This window comes from Rhinoderma darwinii, chromosome 3 (assembly GCF_050947455.1).
Source record: "Rhinoderma darwinii isolate aRhiDar2 chromosome 3, aRhiDar2.hap1, whole genome shotgun sequence".
Lineage (NCBI taxonomy): Eukaryota > Metazoa > Chordata > Amphibia > Anura > Rhinodermatidae > Rhinoderma > Rhinoderma darwinii.
The window spans coordinates 154609836-154629423 of NC_134689.1; positions in this window are offsets into that span (position 1 = coordinate 154609836).

The window sequence follows — 19588 nt, forward strand, 5'->3', positions numbered from 1 at the left end:
CTGCGTGAACAACCAGAAAGTCCAGAACCCTGCGAATAAGTATGAAACCCGGCTAACACCCGGTTCCACAGCATGCCCCGAATCCAAGCCAGTGAAGGATAGCGCAGTTCCTTGGTATCCTGAGCTGGCGACTGTCCGGCCTAACATCAGCCTCTAGGGCAACCCAGTGCACGTAGGAGTGCCTTCAGATCCAAAGCAATCATGGGTGGCGGTCTGAAAGAAAACTACACTTTCAGCATGAGCACAATCACACACACCACAAGAGACCTACATTAATGTAACCCAAGTACACACACAGAACAAGACAGACGCGATAAACAGAACAGATCACAACAAATCAATTCGAACATACAAACAAAAACGTGCAGACTCCCACCTACCGATACGGCGTACGCCGGCCTCATCCAAGCCCCACCGAACTGCCTCCGTCGCTGCACCAATCCAAAAAGAATGTGAAGGGTAATAATCAGGAATGACAGAACACGACACCAAACAGCGTTTGAAAACGGAACAGAACTGATAACGAGAGAGAAGAGAACCATCCTCATGCACCAGCAGAGGGGAAGCGGCTAGGCCAACCCTACCCCCACAGAACTCCTGCAAATATGCAATAGGGCAGATCCCCATGCCGGGGACAGAAAACAAAACAACCCTCTCCCGGACTGATCAGTATTAGAACGCTGCAAGACAAAGTCCACACTATCAGAATACAGATCCACATCCTCTTGTAGCAGTCCTCCTGGATGACACGAAGTGGGTGAAACCAATTCCCCAAACCGCAAAGCACTAAAAAAAGACAAGGAAAATGATAAACAAAACAGCGGACTCTCATAAATGGAATTATAACCCGCCCCCACCGCCAAACCCAGCGAACATAATAACTCAAACGACACCGGGCGCCTCCTATCACAAACCACAACCCCCTTGGGCAACCCACGTAAAGCTTGGCTCACCAGGAAATGCTTTGTAGCATTCCTCAAACTCCAAAACTCAAAACCGAAGGTGAGGGCCGGCACAAAGCGATTTACCTTAGCAACCGTGCAGTTTGATGAGTAAGCATCCCCAACCAAAACAACAGCGCTACCAACCTGTCCTCATTCGATACCATATCACCGAGCGATCTCACCCAATCCTCCCATTGACGCCAACCTGAGTACGACAACCGAGTAGATCATGCCAAGGACCGTTCAATCAAAAATCCCACTGCTCGGATACCAGCACCCACAGATGATCAGGGCAATCCATTCCCAGTAAGTCCGCATCCGGCACCAGCAGTCGAAAGCGATCCCACTGTGAGCGAGAAAGAGCATCAGCAATACAATTGTCCACACCTGGAACATGCACCGCCACCACCCATGCCTTTAAATACAAACATACCAGTACTAGGTGATGTAGCAAGTGCACCACGGGCGGTGACGCCGTCGATACGTTATTGATAGCCATCACTACACCCCAGTTATCGCAGTGAAAACGCACCTTTTTGTCCCTAAGCCTGTCTCCCCAAATGGTAACTGCTACCACGATGGGAAACATCTCGATCAGGGCCATATTTCAATTCAGGCCCGTTTCCACCCAATAAGTTGGCCAAGAACCTGTGCTTCCCTAATAGCGACTGTAGTTCCCGAAGCGTAATCTTTTTAAGATGACACACTCGCCCGACTTCTAAGCGGAGAGCAAGCAGCTTGTCCTTGGGAAGCCGGCAATCCATTGCAAATCCCCAAAAAACACATAACCGTGTTTGGACCTTCATTTTTGTCGGGAGCAAGTGGAATGCCGAAATCACGACAGACACGCTGGAGGGTATGCAGTATATTAGTGCAAACCGGGGAGCTAGTCGGACCGACACACAGAAAGTCATCCAGAAACTGGATAATTGACTCCATACCCGACACTTCCCTAACCACCCATCCAAGGAAGGAACTAAACGCTTCAAAGTAGGCCCATGAGATAGAGCACCCCATGAGGAGGCAACGATCAACATAAAAATACCCCTCCCAATAACATTCCAACAACCACTGACTCCCCAGATGAACCGGCAAAATGCGAAAATCGGACTCGATGTCCTTCTTTGTCATCAAAGCCCCTTTTCCGTAACGCTAAACACATTTAACTGCCACATTAAACAAGGTGTAAACAACCGAGCACAAATCGGGGTTAATCCCGTCGTTAACCGACTGCCCTTTAGGGAAGGAGAGGTGATGTATCAAGCGAAACTTCTTTATTTCCAGCTTCGGTACCACTCCCAGCGGCATCACGATCAGACCCTCCACCGGTAAACTTGAAAAGTGGTCCTCCATCCTACCCAACAAAACCTCCTTTCTGAGTTTTTCCATAACCACCGTGGAATGCTGGTAAGCAGACATCAAATAGCGCTGCGTAAACGGGACCTCATACGACGAGGGAGGAATAACAAAACCCACTCGAAAACCGTCAAAAATCAAAGTACCCGCCGCCGTATCAGGATATCTATTTAGAAAGGGAACCATCCTTTCCAGCCTCACCGGCATCACTCCCCTGACCAGCTGGACCTTAAGCGCCCCCGTCTGCTTTCCCTTTCTGAGGCACTTCGAGGCCCCGTGTAATGCGCCATTGCAGTGCGAACATATATTTGTTTAAACTTGCAGGTAGCTCCGAATTTGCACTGCTCTTCATTATACTGCCAGCAGAGGCTGAGTTTTGACCCTGAACCATGCCCGGACTGGCTAGATTGCTCTGCCAACAACCCGCTCCCAGGAAAGGACTGACCTGCCTTAGCAGGAGCTGTAACTTTTAGCCACAGGGCGATATCCTCGTGATCCCATTTGATACCGGGCCTAACCGCCTTCCGTTGACGCAACTGTTCGTCATAGGGGAGCCACGCCTGGCCTCCGTAAGCCCGATGAGCCTCACCGATTGCGTCCAATTAACAAAAAAGGGCCGAACAGTTCTCTTTTTCCCTATGACACTAGCCATGATCGCAAACGCCTGCAACCAATTAACAAAAGTCTTCGGAATCAATCCATAATGACGTTTCGTCCTTCCAAATACGTTCTCTAACCTCCTGCTTAAAGTTAGTCCCTAACGGGCCCTCGAAACGCACGTACACCTCCCCCTGGCACGATCCTCCAATCGCACCCTATCCACTTCATGGGGTGCAACAGTCTGCACCGTTATGGCGACCGCATCTGTATGGGCAGCTGCTGGGATGCCGAGGGGTACCTATGTAGCTGAGTTACCTAGCTCCCCGACGGACCCGCCCAGATCGTTACCGGGGATGAGATGACCGCATGCGACAGCGCGGGCCCATTTAAACGCTCAACAAGATCCCTCAGACAATCCACCAGTTCCGACAGACTATCCCGACCCGGCCTGAATTACAGGCAGACCCCCCCCCCCTAGATTCAACTCCCATCGCCACGAGACCGTACCCTGCTGCCGATATACCCGACATAAAGGCAGCAGGAAAAGGTAAAGAAGATAATAAACGCTCACCAGGCTGCACAGGCGCTGTGATCCCACCCGCCGGAACATCTTGTCTGCATTGCGGTGCCGTCAATTCACCCTTCATCTTGGCACCTGGATCTCCTCGCGAATGCCAACACTGACAGTGTTGAGATGGCGTACTTCCATCTGGAAATGATGTGGAAGGGAAACCAGGACTGATGACATCAGAACCGATCCCTTCCGTAAAGAAGGAGCCAGCTCCTCACTGCTCACTAGCTGAAAATGCCACCACTGACCGCAATCTCCGTCCGCTCACTGGTAGGCACCATCACAGAACTCCCACCAGCCGGCCCTTCGGCCGGAGGCTCGCCAGGTAGGGCCGCCACACGACGTCCTGGTCTCAAGTTCGCCGATGGGGGAGGCGATGCCGGATGCGCAGGCCGTGTCAGAGTTGATGCCACCGGGCACCACCGTGGCCTAGGATTCCTCTCAGGACCGGGCCTCAAGGAAGAGGCAGCTCCTCCAGATGCTCGGCCTCAAGAGTCCCTTGAGGGTCTCCCAATGTGGCACCGTGCCCACGGGACGACTTCCGGGCTTAACCCTACAGGAGGGCGTGAAGCGCAGTCCTGAAATGCATCACTGCAGCCGGGACGACACATCCCACCGTATTGCGGTACCGCCGGAGCCACCATCGAGAAGTCCGGTGCCCTGACTTCGCTCCCGGCGTGTGAGGGGGATGGTGCCGGCACACTAAGCAGTGCCGAAACCTGGGACCCCAGCTAAGCAGGGCCATGCAGAGCAGCAGCGCGGAGCTGCTTCAATAAATCCTCCACGGATGCCATACCGATCTCCTGCTCTGGTGTCGGTCAGGGCGCACTGCAGGGGAAAACCACATGACCTGGTTAAGTAGAGTCGTGTGTTGAATGCGTCACTTACCTCTATTCTAAAAAAAGAAAACTTTACTCCCAGAAAAGCACACAGGAAACGAGGTTGGATTTAATGGCCACAGCAGCCGTTTATTTATAAATAACCTAAAGGGGTAAATATATCCAAACATTATAAAACCTTGGGAATTCTCCACAGTAGAATTTCCTCTAATAAATCACCTGACCCTACCTGGGTCAGGATGTTTATATACATAAATAATAAACATCATTAATAACAAATGTAAATAACCCATAAAAACACACACTAAGACAGGGGAAGTCCTTGAAGTTATTCCTTTTGTTTAATTGAGATAGCTATCTGCAAACCACCACCTTTTTTACCTCCAGCCGTAAACAGGCTCGGAGGCACCACTCGCCTCTGCAGATGGCTCCGACCAAAAACCCACTTTAAAGGGATAACACCCTAAAAAGTCTTCCACCATTATTCCTTTTTTGGAGGACGCATACCCCCGATGCGACCCCCCCATCAGTTTGTACTGACCAACCTCAAGGACTCCTCACGCCACAGCGAAACAGGCCCTTGACCCCCTCAAGCCTGTGAGTCCCTCCAAACGACCACTGCTCTTTCAATACCTTCCGCCAGCGCCAGACTCCACAGATCCATACCAACCTCGTTGAGGTGCACCCCGTCACCCCTCCAATAATTGCCCGCACCACACACTAAATCCCTGTGGCGAACGCAAACACCCCCGTTCCTGGCTACAAAAGTCGAAACAGCCCTGTTGACCTTTATACGAGCCTTATTAATCCGGTCAACGGACCGCGCCAAACGCCAGTGCTTCCTGGGACCAATGTCTGACCATACCACGACCAGGCCCGGGTGGAACACCCACAAACAAAGTAAATCGTACCAAATGTCCCGGACCTATTCGCAGAAAGGGCGGACACCCAAATCATTCCCACCCACATATAAGGCCAGGATCCCAGGAACCAGGTCTAACTGGGAATACCGTTGGAACTCAAACAAGACCCTGCTCCATAGCAAACCTCGGAATCCCAGCCAATGCAGTACTGCCTCGACCCGTGGGATCCTCAGTTGACAGCCGTCAGGGCGAACATCCGCCGTCAGGGCATCCCAGTGAACGAACGAGTGAAGAAATATCCACACCAGGCACGGGAAGGAATCTGAAATGAAAAGAAACATACACGCACATCCATCAGCAAACACTCCAGTAACCAACACATCAGAACCCACCGCCACACAAACTCAAATACAATTTGTCAAGTCATTAATTACAACAAATGAGGCCGAACATGAGTCCTAAACCTATTAGATTCCCGTCATCTCCCAATGTGTTGGACTCCCGCTTCATCCAAACCCCAGCGTGACGCCTCAGTTGCTACGCCAATGCGGAAAGAATGCGACGCATAGCCATCTGGGCTAACCCCTGCCGCCAACAAACATTTTTTAAAAACTGCGCCAATGTAATGTCCGTGGCTGCGGGCTGTCAGCTCCAGCCTCCCGCTGACAGCCGCAGCCACGAGTTGGCAAGCGCTGGCCCCAGCCTCCTCCTCAGGAGACGCCAGCGCTTGCATCCACTCACCTCCGCCGGAGCCCGCTCTTAAAGGGGCAGCGCGCGCACCGGACATCTTGAACGACCTTTGACCCGTGAGTACCCTGGGCTATAAGAGGGGTCCAGCTCCCTAGTTCGATGCCTGAGCGTTGTTAGTTTTCCCAGTCTGTCTTGCAAATGGTCCCTTAGTGTTTCCCATTCCTGTTGTTACCCGTACCTTGTTCCCCGTTCCTGTTTCCCGTGCTTTGCCCTAGTATCTAGTCGTGCCACGTCCTGTGTCATCTGCCATGTCCAGAGGAATCTGCCACGTCCCGTGTCATCTGCCACATCCGGAGGAATCCGCTACTTTCCGTGTCATCTGCCACATCCGGAGGAATCCGCCACATCCTGTGTCATCTCCCACGTCCGGAAGAATTCGCCACGTCCTGTGTCATCTGCCACGTCCGGAGGAATCCGCCACGTCCGGAGGAATCCACCACGTCCTGTGTTATCTGCCACATCCGGAGGAATCCGCCACGTCTGGCGCAACTTGCGGCTCCTGTGTCATCCGCCACGTTTGGCGCCATCTGCTGCACCCATCTCATCTGTGCCAGAGCTGCGGCCACCATCTGGACTATTCAGGTACCCTTGTGCGGGACATTGTATTTCTGGGGTGTCCTGTTGTTTGGCCAGCTGCCTCCCCGCTGCGGCGGTACGGCCTAGTGGGTCCACTAACCCGCTTCGTGACAGACAAACTGGAATCTGGAAAGGAAAGTACCATCCTCGTGGCGTAGCAAAGGGAAATCCGACACGCCACCAGAAGGCCTGAAATCACCCATTCACCGCACCGGGCAAACCGCAACCGCCAAGATAGCAAACAATACTATGCGCTTACCCCTGCCCAGTTGATCAGTTTTTGACCGACGCAAGAAAATTTCAATTTCCAACCTGTCCTCGTACAAATCCACGTCATCCTGTCTAAGCCCCCCCCCCCCCCGCGTGCGAAGCGCTAGGAGAGACGAGCTCACCCAGCCGGAAAGCTCCAAAAAACGCCAAAGAAAAAGTGAGCCCAAACAACCGTACTTCAAAACATGAGCAACACACCACCTCAACCGCCGATCCGAGCGAGCAAAGGAGGGAAAAAGAAACAGGCTGTCTAGAGTCTAACTCTTCCCTGCCGCGCCGCAAGCCTTTCAACGCCTGCCTAACTAGAAAATCCTTAGTGACGTCCACTAAACTCCGCAATTTTAAACTAAAAGCTAACGCCGAGACAAATTTATTAACCTTTGCCACCGAATATCCTGCCTCATACGCCTCCCCTAACCAATACAAGAGAGATACCATCCTGTCCCTATCCGTATTCACATCTCCTAAACCTCTCACCCACTCTTCCCACTGACTCCAGCTGGCCGAGTAAGAGGACCAGGTGGACCCAGCCAAAGACCTCTCAATCAACCCGTCTGCTGAACGGAAACCAGCTCCCAAAGGTGATCCGTGCAGGCCGTGCCGATTGGTTCCGCACCCAGTGCCAACACGACCCCGAGACTGTCACAGTGGAATCGAACCTTCTTGTCCCTGAGCCTCTCCCCCCAAATGGTCACGGCGACCACAATAGGGAACAACTCGAGCAGGGCCAGATTCTTTGTCAGACCGCCAACCACTCGACGGCCAGCCGCCTGCACACCAGGAACCCCCCGCAGTAAGCACCAAAACCCCCAGCCCCTGCCGCATCCGTGAAGAGATCCAAATCAAACGTGTTCAACACCTGCGACATCCACAGGGACCGGCCATTGTATGTCTCAAGAAATTCCTCCCACACCCGCAAATCGGCCCTATGATCCGCAGTCAAGCGCACAAAATGTTGTGGCTCCCGCACGCCTGCAGTAGCAGCCGCCCACCTCCTACAAAACACCCTGCCCATTGGCATGATCTGGCAGGCAAAATTCAACTTTCCCAACAGGGACTGTAAACTCCTCAAAGTAATTTTTCACAAATGACACGCCCGCCTAACCTCCCCCCCGAGATCCCGCAACTTATCCTCAGGGAGTCTATATTCCATTGCAACAGAATCTATCTCAATCCCTAAGAAACATATAGTCGAAACCGGGCCGTCCGTCTTTCTGGGTGCTAAAGGGACCCCGGGGGCCCACACACAAAAAATCATCGAGATAGTGAATCAAGGAGTCCGCCCCCGCTACTGCCCTAGTGACCCAGTCAATGAAGGTACTGAAAACTTCAAAATATGCACAGGACAAGGAGCAACCCATAGGCAAACAACGATCAACGTAAAACCCCCCATCCCAAAAACAGTCCAACAGCCGTTGACTGTCAGGATGCACTGGCAACAGTCGAAAAGCCATTTCTATATCGGTTTTTGCCAAAAGAGCACCGCGCCCCACCCGCCTCACGAGCTCCACCGCTTTATCAAACGACGTGTAAACTACCGAACTCAACTCTGCAGCGATACCATTGTTTAGCGACAAACCTTTTGGGAAAGACAAGTGCTGAATTAAGCTAAACTTATAATGCTCCCGCTTTGGCACGATTCCTAATGGGGAAACTACCAAATCCCCTACCGGGGGAACAGGAAAGGGGCCCACCATCCGGCCCAACAATACTTCTTTCTTAAGTTTAGAAGAAACCACCTCGAAACGCTGGTAAACAGATTTAAGATTACGACGTGCACTTGGCACTACATGCGGGGGGGGGGGGGGGGGGGTGGGAATATAATCATTTAGATAGGGGGCCATCTTTTCCAGCCTCACTGGTGTCACTCCCTTGACTAGCTGAACCGAGATGTTTACCTGCCCGCTTTCCCTTGCGCAAAAACTTAGAAGCTCCGTGGGAGGACCCGTTACAGTGCGAGCAAACATGCTTAAATTTACAATTAGAACCGAACTTGCACTGGCCATCATTAAATTGCCAACAGAATCCAAGTTTTGACCCTGCACCTGTGGCTGACTGACTGACCTGCCCGGATGAGCCGCCGCTCCCGGGAAAGGACTGACCCTGTTTTACCGGAGCAGTAACCCGCAATCACAAGGCGATATCCTTTTGATCCCACCTAATGGTTGGACGTATCGCCTTGCGCTGACGAAACTGTTCATCATAACGCAACCACGCCTGTCCGCCATAAGCCCTATACGCCTCTCCTATCGCGTCTTGATAGCAAAAAAGCGCCAAGCTGTTTTCTGGAGCCTTTTCCCCAATCACACTAGTGAGAATAGCAAAGGCCTGGAGCCAATTCATGAACGTCTGCGGTATAAGCCTATACCGCTGACGTTCCTCTTCCTCTTTCTTACTCTCATCCCGCTTGCTTTTGTCCAAATTAAACTTCGCAAGCGGAAGAAGAGAAAAGATTTCCACATACTCGTCTTTCCATATGCGCTCACGTACTTCCTGTTTGAGATGAGCCCCCAAAGGACCCTCAAAACAGACATAAACCTCCCCACAAGCCCGATCATCCAATCGAATCCTATCGCCCTCCCTCATCTAATCCGTCTGGACCGATGCCTCAACCGCCCCCGCAGGAGTTGTCACCGTTTGGACAGAAAGCATGGAACCCTGCGTAATTCCTGCCCTGTTCCCTTCCCAAACCACCGCCGGAGACACCATCGGCGCGACAGGAGCAGAAGCCCTGTCCAACCGCCCAACTAACTTGTGCAAGCAACCCACTAAATCCGCCAACCCCTAGCGCTCCGCGCTAGCCGGACAAGTCTCAGTTGCAGATGAAGGTACGCCAGTTACCCCCTCATTACACCCGACATAAAAATAGCAGGATACGGTAAAGAAGGAGAACCATACTCACCGGGCTGCTCAGGTGCTGTACTCCCGCCAGCCGGAACCTCCTGCCCACTATGGAACTCAATCACCTCACCTTCCTCCACTTCTGCCGCGTCCTGCGGCTGCCTTTCACATTGGCAATGACGGCAGGGCTATCTGGAACAACTGCCCATCCCGACAGATGGCAGCGGCCCCACCCTGGCACGGGCCATGCGGTGGGAGGTGTCCTGTGAGGTGGCCAGGCCAGCGACCTGCTGCCCTGTCAGATATGGCCCAGACTTCAGACTGCAGACTGTGGGTTGTTGCTGACACATCTCCAGAGATCCTCTCTGCCGAGAAGCACGCCCCCTGGCCGGAACATCACCAGACGAGGCTGCAGACGTCATCAAACCAGGCCTGGAACCAGATGGAGCGAGAGTGGCCGGAAATCCAGGCCGAGATCCCTTATTCACCGCCGAACCCCGCCTTGGTTGAGGATTCCTGCCAGACCGAGGCCTCAGAGGAGGAGTAGTCCCTGCCGAAGCCCGACCTGCAGCATCCCGTGAGGGGCTCCTTCTGCAGGCTGAGTCTTTCCGGTGGGCGAGAGCGCCGTGGCTGGCGAGTCCCGCCGGCCCCACGAGCCGCCGACCAACCCGTGCCAGGAGCAGTGCCAGCAGAGGAAGAAGCAACAGGCGGCAGCTGTGCTCCAGTCACCGTGCCTCCAGAAGTGGAAGGAGAGCCGGGAGACTGCACGGCGGCACAAACCGGACCTGTAACCGCACGCCGGGACCTCTGAGGCAACACGTCCGAGGAGGCAGGGGAGCCGGTGAGAGCCCTTACCTGCTCAGAATGAGGAAAGCAGGAAGAAGGCAAAGGATATAACGTCCCACCCACATGCCCCCACCCTGCCTCTAACCACAACACTGACCCCCTCCATTTGACCGCTCATTGAACCCCACGATGAACTCTTAACCTACTCCCTCCTAAGCCTGTCATGGAGGCCTCCCCTTACTGTCTTTTAGGCGGCAGTGCGGCCTCTGCTGGAACGGGCTTATGAACCACAGCTCCCTCCCATGCCCCCAACTCTTTTACTCCCTCCCCTCTTCCCTTCCCTATGTCTAGCCACTGATTTCCATTCAGGCAGCAGTACGGCCTGTTCTGTACAGTTTAGGCTTTGTTCACTTCTCGTTATGTGAACACATTCTGCACATGCGCATGGAAAGTTCCCAGCACATATACCGAACGCAGCCATAGGCCCCTATGCACCCGATGGAGGCAAAAACATGTTGCCATAATTGTTTTTTATTCTATAGGAGAGCACAGCTTTCCTATACAGTGGGCCACCGCAAAAAAGTATATATTTTTTTTATCTTTATTTTAAAGCTGGGGCCAGTGAGCAATATATAGCTATACAGTGGCATACGTCAGTGCCTTCTGTCTGAGGTATAGATCCGATGGAAGGCACTGGCGAGGTATGAAAAAAGCCTTAGCAACAACTTGGTGTGGGCTTATTCCTGACTTTGTTATGGGGCGCTTGGAATTCTAGATATGTGTGCATGCATGAACAGTATGTAGTGATTTATGGCAGTATTATTTGAGCACTAAAGTATGGTGTTATTTGAACTGTGCATGCAGGTATTATTGCAGCATTGTATGGTCTTATTTTCGTACCTTTTGACAGTATTATTCGGGCACCATATGCTGGTATTATTTGGGCTTTGTATAGAGGTATTACTTGAAAACTTTATCGTTGTATTATTTCAGCACTATTTGTCATTGTTTTTTAAATCTGGAATGTCAATGTCCTATAATTGGGTTGTCTATGGAAAGCTGTTATCTGTCTTGCCACATAGGAGCACTAATGTCACAAAAAAATAATACAATGTTGCATATACAATGTATGACCTGCTGTAGGCTACCGAACTGTTTTTATTGCATCGAAAACTCATTTGGCGCATGATTGTGACTAAACCCAAACTGGGTTTATAAAGGTCTGTAACTATGTATTAAGCAGGGGAGTCAAATAATATAATGCATGCAAATTAAGTCTATCATATAAAATATAAAGCAATACCTAATACAATGATATTATTGGACTTTTTTCCCTTTCAAGATGAAAACAATTCTGCATATACACAAATAAGGCTGGTGCGAAGTCTGATTCTCCACTCTAACTTGGTTTTTAGCAAAACTCAACAAAGTTTTGAGTACATGCAAAAAGAAAAAGTACGGTAGTATTTGTCATTCCAATGTTAGGCACAGGACATGGCAATTTCCTAGTACCCTCCCATTTAACATTCTAATTTTTAATGTGTATATATATAATTTCTAAGTATCAGAGAAGTTCATGTGTGAAGGCTTCTAAAGATCTAGATGTGTATTATTTTATGCAATTCATCCTATACAGTGACTGATGTGGTTAATAGAGAAGCAAGCTATGGAAGGAAGTAACTGTTTAATCTCCTTTTGTCTTTCAACACACCTACACGTATCTACCACAGAGTCTGTGTTTATGGCTGTAAACAGTAATTGCTAAGGCTTAGTTTATCTTTTCTGTGGCTTTATCATAGGTTTTGGTTGATATACGACCAGATTAAGTATACCATAGGCCTTGGGCTGTTCTCCAAACTTGGGCCCCCTTATCCACGGCTGTCCTGCCACGCCATGTCTATAATTAACAGCACCTTTCTGTGTGAGCATTGACAAATAGGTCTTACGATTCCCCTTGTCAAAGGGCTGTGTCCCTGCATACTGACAATCTCCAACCATCACTGACAGCATCACATTGTGTAGGGACATATCCTCCTGAGAAGGGGAATGGTAACATCCATTTGTATATTAGTCCTGGACTACACAAGGACTTTTTGTGGAGTACAAGGATTACCTACAGGACTGTGTCCCTTCACCAGATCTGACGAAGCATCGGAGGCATGTTCGCCAAGTCCTGTCACGGTTACGGGGGAATAACCTCTACTCCAAACTCGAAAAGTTCGTATTCAAAAAAGCCCTTGCCCTTTCTGGGCTATGTAATTTCTGATCGTGGACTCCAGATGGATCCGGAGAAAGTGAAGTCCGTCTTAGAGTGGCCACGCCCACAAGGTCTCTGTGCCATACAGAGATTTCTTGGTTTCGCAAATTTCTATCATCAATTCATCCCAAACTTCTCATCTCTTACTGCTCCAATCTCAGCTCTCACCAAGAAGGGAGTCGGCATTCACCAATCTCAAGAGAGCCTTTATTTCAGCTTCCGTTCTTCACCATCCTGATGTGTCTCGGCAGTTCTCGTTGGAGGTTGACACTTCTTCCATTGGTGCCGGAGCACTGTATTTTCAAATAAACTCCAATAGTAAGGCAGTAAGTATCCTTTGGCTTCTTCCCTAAACTCTTCTCTCCTGCAGAACACAGGTACTCCATTGGGGACTGTGAGTTACTGGCCGTCAAATTAGCCTTAGAAGAGTGGAGGCACCTACTAGAGGGGGCTGCTCTTCCTATTTTCATCTACACCGATCACAAAAATCTCACTTATTTACAGTCTGCACAATGACTGAATCCTCGTCAAGCCAGATGATCACTGTTCTTTGCCAGATTCCAGTTCCTGCAGATTCACTACCATCCTACAGATAAAAATATAAAGGCTGATGACCCTTCTCGATAGTTTAAGACAGATGACTCAGAAGAGGACCCTCAACATATTATTGTTCCTTCTAGGATTATTTCTGTTAACCCTTTGCACATTAGAGACATTCCTCCTGGAAAATTTTTTGTTCGTCCTGCTGATAGAAAAAAATTCTCATTTGGGTTCATAATCCAAAATTGGCTGGGCACTCTGGTGTCCGTAAGTCTCGGGCCTTTATTTCTCATCATTACTGGTGACCCACGATGCCTAAAGATGTTGTGGACTATGTCTCTTCTTGTACAAACTGTGCTCAAAACAAGGCTACCCATTCCAAGCCTGCTGGTCTGCTTTAACCTCTGCCTTTTCCTGATCGTCCCAGGCAACATATTGCTATAGATTTTATTACCGACGTTCCTCCTTCTGCTGGATGTAAAACTGTCTGGGTCATGGTGGATCGTTTTTCTAAGATGGCACATTTCGTCCCTCTGTCTGGCCTCCCCTCTGCTCCTCGTTTAGCAAATCTGTTTGTTCAACATATCTTTCGTCTGCACGGACTACCCCTCCATATCGTGTCTGATCGGGGTGTAACATTTTTGTTTAAATTCTGGAGAGCCCTGTGTAATCTTATAAATGCGGAATTGGATTTTTCTTCTGCTTATCACCAACAAACTAACGGCCAAGTTGAAAGGATTAATCAAGTTCTCGAGAATTATCTTCGTCATTTTATATCTGTTCAACATGACAATTGGGTGCATCTTCTTCCATGGGCCGAATTCTCTTACAATAATTACACGAGTTAGTCTACTGCTTTTTCTCCATTCTATAATGTTTACAGCCAGCATTCACGTGTTCCTCTTCCTGTACCGGCTACATCTCAAGTGCCTGCAGCAAATTCTTGTTTCGGAATCTTTCTTCACATCTGGCAGCAAACCAAGTCAGCCATCCTGCAGGCAGTAGATCGCATAAAGAAATATGCCGATAGGAAGAGTAGAATTTCTACTCAATTTCTTCCCGAAGTCAAAGTCTGGTAATCTTCAAAAAATATTAGTCTGAATATCGACTCCTACAAATTTGCTGCCAGATTTCTTGGTGCCTTTGAGATTCTTCAACAAATCAATCCCGTGTCTTGTAAGCTACGGCTATCCCCTACTTTCAAGATTCCCAATTCGTTCCATGTGTCCCTTCTGAAGCCTGTGGTCCTGAACTGATGCAGTAAATCTCCTGGCTCTGCAAATTACTCCCGGTGGTGCTTCAGATGTCTTTGAGATAAAGTAGATTCCAGACTACAAGGAGATAGAAGGGAAGACTTTCTACCTGGTAGATTGGAAGGGTTTTAGTCTTGAAGAGAGGTCTTGGGTGCCAGAAGCAAATGTAGATGCTCCAGCTCTCATAAAAACCATTTGCCCTATGCTCTTGTCGCTGCAGAATTTAGTATGTCCGTTAACGTTGGACATTATCTGCATTTGTCTATGAGCTCCAAATTAATGAATGCTCTCTCAATGGTGGATCTGAGAGAGGCCAGCCGGAGAGAGACCATGACACGCAGCTTCAGTGTTCAAACGATCTCTGCCCTAGGGGGCGGATCCATCTTTATTTATAGGAAAATGAGAGTAGGTGGTAACCTTATACTTGCAAACATAAACATTCTATATATGGTAATATCCCAAAACTCCACATATGGTATAATGACAGGAAAGGTGTAGGCTTTGGTTTCAGCCAATCATCTACAATATGATAATGACTCTGATTCAGCCAATAAGAAGTATTTCAATGCATTATAATAATTCTTCACCCTCCACGCCCCAGGTGGCCTGAACCTTGTCCCATGGGAAGACACACATTTCAGATACACAAGTTAATGTGTCTACTTCTTATCTCACTAGAGAATGGAGACTGCAGATAAGTTTAAATTAATTAAACAGAGGCCTGAATCCAAGGCTGACGTATGGTAAACAGTCATTGTCCATTCCACCAAAGCTATTTGATCTGCTCCTTACAAGAGTAATAAAACATTCAATTCAAGAACACAAAATAGAATTGCTTCAAGACATCTGCTGACATTTACGTTTTACTTATTAACCTCAAGATGGCTCCTTCAGGCCAAAAGCTAGATTCCAATGATCCAAAATGGATGCCTACCATACAAGATGGAGTCCATGTAAAATGTTATCTTTTTAAACATATTCTAATCACCTTCACAAAAGAAATATATGTTCACACATATAAAGATAATTAAAATATTTTTGACACTCTGGACCTAAGAAAAGGGGGCATAAGGGAGGGTTGTGTAGTGCCTGCGGACCGCTAGCATCCCCCTCTTACCAGCAGCCATGACCGATGGACTGTGTCCCTTCACCGACGTTCCCCCTTCCAGAGACAACGGTGTTGCTTCCGCGGTTGCTGACCGCCAGCATGCCGTACTTACTGTCAGTCGCAACCGCGGGACACTAAGAGCTTATCGGTGTCTCCCTCCCAGGAGACGCCAACTCACACGGCTGCAGTCTCCTGTCTCTAGGATCGCACCAACTAAATGTTCCCTAACCTATCCCCTTACTTTCTGGACTATATAAAGGGCTCTGCCCTTCCACTCCTTGCCTGGGCGTTGTTGTATTCCCATGTTAGTCTTGCAAATGGCCCCTTAGTTGTTATCCTGCTCCCAGTATTCCCGTATCCTACTACCTGTATCCTGTATCCCGTAACTGTGATTGTTCCTGAGCTGTATCTAGTGTTGGAGTCGTGTTGTCCTCTGCCACTTCTGGTATCATCTGCCATGTCTGGTGTCATCCGCCACATCTTGTATCATCCGCCATGTCTGGTGTGTTCTACCACATCTAGTATCATCTGCCATGTCTGGTATCATCTGCCATGACAAGCATCACCTGTGCCACATGTCTGCTTCTCCGAGCATCTGCCTGAACATCCTCCTGGGTACTCTTACCCCAGAAACTGTTATAGACTGTAGTTTGGCCAGTGGCTACTCCGCTTTGGCGGTGTGGCCTAGTGGGTCCACATACACCACAGGCGTGACAGTACGCTCAGTCCATGGAGCCCGCTGATCAACCTAAGATGGCGATTCAGGTGATGCAAACAGACATGCATGATCCGCGGGCCCGCCAGGATCAGCTCCTACAGGCAGTAAATTCAGACATCACCCATTTGGATCATCCTACTGTGCCTCCTCTGGATGCTACTGCTGTTCCATTACCTGTAACCTGTCCTGCCTGCCCTGGATCTACAATTTCGCTGCCTCTACTGCCTCGCTACGACGGGGACGCTACTGCCTGTAGGGGCTTCATCAATCTATGTATGATCCACTTTAGGTTACATGCCCATCTCTTTCCCTCATATGAGGCCAAGGTAGCATTTATTATTATTTCTCTCCTCACTGACAAAGCCATGGCATGGGTGAACCCCGTCATGGAACGAGAGGGCCTGGAATTCTCTATCTATCCCGGTTTCTAGAGAGTTTCTGTACAGTGTTCGAGGAACCGGGTTGAACATCCTCTGCAGCTGCCTCACTGCTAACCCTCAAACAGGGGAGTACACTGTCTCCTTCCGTACACTGGCAGCGGAGCTGGCTTGGAATAATGAGGCCCTGGTGGCAAACTTTTGGCAGGGTCTTAATCCTCATATTAAGGATGAACTGGTGGCGGTTACCTTGGATGCCTTAATACTTCTGGCTACCTGAATCGATATGTGGATCCAAGAGCGCACTCTGGAATATCTGGACGACATCTTGATCTACTCACCTGATCTGACGATGCATCAGAAGCATGTACGCTAAGTCTTGTTGCGGCTAAGGGGGAATAAATTATACGCAAAACTGGAGAAGTGCGTATTTGAAAAGAGGTCCTTGCCCTTCCTGGGCTATATTGTCTCCGATCGTAGTCTTCAAATGGACCCGGAGAAGGTGAAGGCCGACTTGGAGTGGCCACGTCTTCAGGGTCTCCAAGCTAAACAAAGATTTCTAGGATTCGCTAATTTATATTCCCAGTTTATTCCAAATTTCTTGCACCTTACTGCTCCCATCTCAGCTCTCACCAGAAACTGAGTGAACACTAAGGACTGGACCCCTGAGGCAGAGTTTGCATTCTCCAACCTCAAGAACACCTTCACGTCTGATTCTGTTCTTCATCATCCAATTGTTACTCAGCAGTTTTCTGTGGAGGTTGGTGCCTCTTTCATTAGTGCTGAAGAGCTCCTGTTTCTAAAAAATTAGAAAGGTGAGGCCGTATCTTGCGGATTCTTCTCCAAACTCGTCTCTCCTGCTAAGCGCAACTACTTTATTGGGGATAGAGAGTTGCTCACTGTCAAGCTGGCCTTAGAACAGGGGGTCTCAAGCACGAGGCCCGCGGGCCACATGCGGCCCCTGGGGCTGTCATCTGCAGCCCGCGAGACACAGAGCCGCTGGTACAGGCTCTGCTCCGGGACTCTGTGAAATTCCCTGACATCGCTATGGACAGCGATGTCTGGGGCTTCCCCAGAGCGTAGTCGCGTGCAGAGCACTAGTATAGGCTCTGCTCTGGGACTCTGTGGAATTCCCTGATATCGCTGTCCATATATGGACAGTGTTGTCAGGGTATTCCCCAGAGCCGGAGTCCCGTGCAAAGCTCTAGTATAGTTTCTGCTCCGGGACTCTGTGGAATTCCCTAACATCGCTGTCCATATATGGACAGTGTTGTCAGGGTCCTCCCCAGAGCGGAGTCCCGGACAGAGCACTAGTATAGGCTCTGCTCCGGGACTCTGTGGAATTCCCTGACATCGCTGTCCATATATGGACAGTGTTGTCAGGGTCTTCCCCAGAGCAGAGTCCTGGTCAGAGTGCTAGTATAGGCTCTGCTACGGGACTTTGTGGAATTCCCTGACATCGCTGTCCATATATGGACAGTGTTGTCTGGGTCTTCCCCACATCGGAGTCCCGGGTAGAGCACTAGTATAGGCTCTGCTCCGGGACTCTGTGGAATTCCCTGACATCGCTGTCCATATATGGACAGTGTTGTCAGAGTATTCCCCAGAGCGTAGTCCCGGGCAGAGCGCTAGTATAGGCTCTGCTCCGGGACTCTGTGTAATTCCCTGACATTGCTGTCCATATATAGACAGTGTTGTCAGGGTCTTCCCCAGAGCGGAGTCCCGGGCAGAGCGTTATATAGGCTTTGCTCCGGGACTCTGTGGGATCCCCTTGTAACGTCTATGGCCGCGGTCTGTCGTTCTAACTTACCCCTTGATGACCGCGGCCATGGACATCCTGCTGCTGTGCTGCGTCGTCCCCTTGTGAGGCGCCTGCACCCACTTCCGGGTATCGAGCCTGCTCTTAAAGGGCCAGCGCGCGTACCTGAAAATCATCATCATCAACTCATTAACTCCTGGACTATAAGAGGGTCACCGCCATTCTTATACTCGCCTGAGCGTTGTTGTTGTTTCCCTTAGTCTGTCTTGCAAATGGTCTCCTAAATGTCTTACAGCTTCCCAGTGTTTCCATTTCCTGTATACTGTATCCTATTTCCCGTGCTATCCGGACCATCCTGGTCTACTGCCATGCTGAGCTGTTGTCGTGTTGCGCTGCATCTCCACGCCTGTTCTACTACTCCACGTCCGACGTCTACCTGCTGCCTGGTCCTAGCTGAGCCTGCCTTGCTACTGTCTACACTGCCCCAGGTACCCTTTTCTGGACTATAGACTCTGTGCTATACCTGTTTGACCAGCTGCCATCCCACTACGCGGTACGGCCCAGTGGGTCCACACCCCGCCCCATGACAGTACACTCAAGCCATTGACCCCGCTGGCCAATTTAAGGGCATGTCACCCTCCCAAGCCATGCAGGTGGACCTACAGGATCTCCGAGCAAGACAGGATCAACTTCTTGTGGCAGTGGACTCCATGGCGCAGCAGCTAGGGACGCTAACTGCTTCCATTTCCTCTATACAAGCTCCTCCGACCGACTCTCCTGCTACTTCTCCTGCCGGTTCCGGTTCGGATTCCCGGTTCTCGCTGCCATTACCTTCTCGGTTCCATGGAGACACAAGTACGTGCAGGGGATTTCTGAACCAATGCTATATCCATTTTTCCCTGCACTCCCAAGCATTTCCGTCGGACAGAACCAAGATTGCCTTCATTGTGTACCTACTTGCTGGCAAGGCCCTGGCATGGGCGAACCCAATCTGGGAACGACAGGGACCCGAGACTCGAGACTTCCAGGGGTTCCGTGCGGTTGTTCCGTACTGTTTTTGAGGAGCCAGGACGTGTTTCGTCGGCAGCCACGGCTATCTTCAACCTTCGCCAAGAGGACACCTCTGTGGGCGAATACACCATCCAGTTCCGGATCAAGGCGGAGAGCTGTCCTGCAACAA